Here is a 2,820-nt window from a genome sequence, read left to right as displayed (position 1 = left end):
ATATAGCAGACTTAATAAAACCTTATAAAACTTTATGACTTATTAATAAAGAATTTTCCTGGCCAAATTTCAAATCTTTAAAATTCAAGACTTTTCTCTTCATAAATGTATCAGAATGTATCCATCTTTCCGCTTGGATCAAGAGAAACGCATTTGAGGCAGTTATTGAGCTAATAGTTCCTATTGGAGCTCATTTTACCACAAGCCACTGTATTAAAGCTAAATTTGACCAAATTAAAACATATTCATTTCATTATGTTCAGTTTTATTACTTCTTAATAAAGAATTTTCCTGGACAAATTTCAAATCTTTAAAAGTCAAGACTTTTCTCTTTATAAATGAACCTGAATGTATCCATCTTTCCGCTTGGATCAAGAGAAACGCATCTGAGGCAGTTATTGCGCTAATAGTTCCTATTGGAGCTTATTTTACCACAACCCACTGTATTAAAGCGAAATTTGACCAAATTAAAACATATTCATTTCATTATGTTCAGTTTTATTAAATTAATTAAGTTATATATAGGTTATATTAAATCTGTATATACTGCCCTATGGTATAACATGTTATTCAAATCGATATGACCGGAATCAAGATAAGAAGTTTCAACAGTACTTCGGAACATCTCAGGCTCCGGAGTACAGTGCTATGAACCGGTAACAGCAGTTACCAGTCCCTAAAAACCAGCGGCGCGTGAGGCTTGCCGCTGACATGGGAGGATGACGTTGCCGTACCCAACCAAGAAGAGGTAGCAGGGACCCCACGCGCGTTACACTTAAACCAATTGATTCTGACACATCGTTGACTTTTTGAACAAAAACTCTGCATAGACACTAAGAGTATTGTCTAATAAAGCATATCGCGTATAATTAAATATTTCTTTTCGTCAAAATCCGACTCTAATGCAAAAGAATGATTTTTGTACGAGACGCTGCTATCTTAACGCCATCTAGCGGCAGTTCCTAGCGACACGCAAATCCTTTAGAAGAAGTGATTTGCCGTCGGTGGGCAGCAAAGGCAGTCCTTCCTGCCCTAACAGTAAGTTCACACGAGAAGGTACTAGTATTTTGTTTTTCGGTGTCGGCAACTGTACATTCCAAAACCAAATGGTACAACATTTTGTGAACTGATGTCAAACAGATTTGTCTAACATATAAACATTATATTAAGGTCATATATAATACCACAACGAAATTATTATTTAATTAGGAGGGGGTCTCTTGGTGAAGTGGTATTTACAACGACGAAAATCCTAACTACTTATCACCATCTAAATCATAATGATCTTGAACATAACATATATACTTAATATAAGTCATATTTGGAGTTTCTGGCTTAATTTAGTCCTTATATGACGTACTTAATAAGGGTGCGGACAATGCAGACACTTAATAAAGGGTATATATGGTCCTTGAAAACTTATTAAGTATCCCCAAATAAAAACATATTAAGTCAGGTCAACTTATTAACATTATATTAAGTTCTTATTAGCGGTAAATAAGTTTAAATTAAGAACATATACAATCCAATTTCGTGTGGCCATATTGTGGCCAAACTGACATGTGCGACTGGCAGCCTCTTACTTCTTAGCTCCACTTGTACACGTATTAGTGCGCACTATGATGTTATAGTATCTGGTATCAAAAAATACGCTGAAAATATACAAAACCAACCGTTGTACAAACGGCTTCAATTGTTTTCCGCGGGTTTCTACTCCGATGAGAATATAACTATCGGGAAAATCTCAACCCCGCATGACATCTCAAAGCCCAGTATTTTCTCTGTATCGCGAACAGCTGATTCCACCGATTATGTGTCGTCACGTTTTTATTAAATTATGCCACATAAATTTTAAGTGGCAAAATATGGCACACGCTATATACTTGCCAGAAAGATAGCTCATTCTAACAATGGGATGTCAGATGGGCCCTTGAATCTAGCGCTCGGAAACCCTATGTGGCTGTGAAACAGAGGCGGCTTGACTTCATTTCACCCACACACACTCAGAGAGAGAATGAGAGAGATAGATTGTGTGTGTGTGTGTGTACGAGAGAGAGAGAGAGAGAGAGAGAGAGAGAGAGAGAGACACAGAGAGAGAGAGAGAAACGCACTATCCGGCGGGGAGTTTGGCCTGTAGCGCGGCCGCCTCGTTGCGCACAGGAAGGAAGCATAGAAAGTGAATTCATGCAGTAGAGACACACGCGGAGCGGCGTGCATTGTTGTTGGCGCGAGGGCCGCGAGGGCCGTGAGATATAGGAGGTGGTCTGGCGGCGCGCGCCAAATGTTTGGACGGGATCGCGTGCCCGCCACCCAGGCGCACCTGGTTTGGGAGTAATTGATGGTCTTGCCGCGGCTGGCGCACGCGTCCCGCGGCTGGAAACACGACACGTCGCCGGCCCCGAGCGTCCGTCCCTCTGTTCCGCCCAACCGCTCCGTCCCTTCGCCTCTTCATCTATCGAGAGGACGGCGGAGGCCGCCGCCGCCGCCACCGCCGCCGGCGGCAGCGGGTTAAAAATGCGGCGTGCCCGCTTGTCAAAATGGGTGTGACAAATGACCAGGTGTTTTTCTTTCTGTTTTTGTTGTGCTGGCTATTAAAGCGGGGAGCGGGGAGCAGCTGCAGAAGTGGGCCTCGTGCATCCCGCGAGAGGGCTACGGCCGGCCATAGGGCAGAAGTGGGAAATGAAGGCGTCCGCACGCTTGCAGCGGTGGCGAGGAGGGCGCGCGGGTAAAAAATAAATAAATCAAAAAACGCGATCATTCGACGAAAAGCTTCGTCAAACGTGACGAGAGTAAATTAGGAAGACGCGATCCTCTTTGGGG

The sequence above is a fragment of the Frankliniella occidentalis genome, unplaced genomic scaffold (assembly GCF_000697945.3).
Source record: "Frankliniella occidentalis isolate FOCC.00 unplaced genomic scaffold, Focc_3.1 Scaffold3, whole genome shotgun sequence".
NCBI classification, from domain to species: domain Eukaryota; kingdom Metazoa; phylum Arthropoda; class Insecta; order Thysanoptera; family Thripidae; genus Frankliniella; species Frankliniella occidentalis.
Note: the sequence above shows the minus strand (reverse complement) of the source record.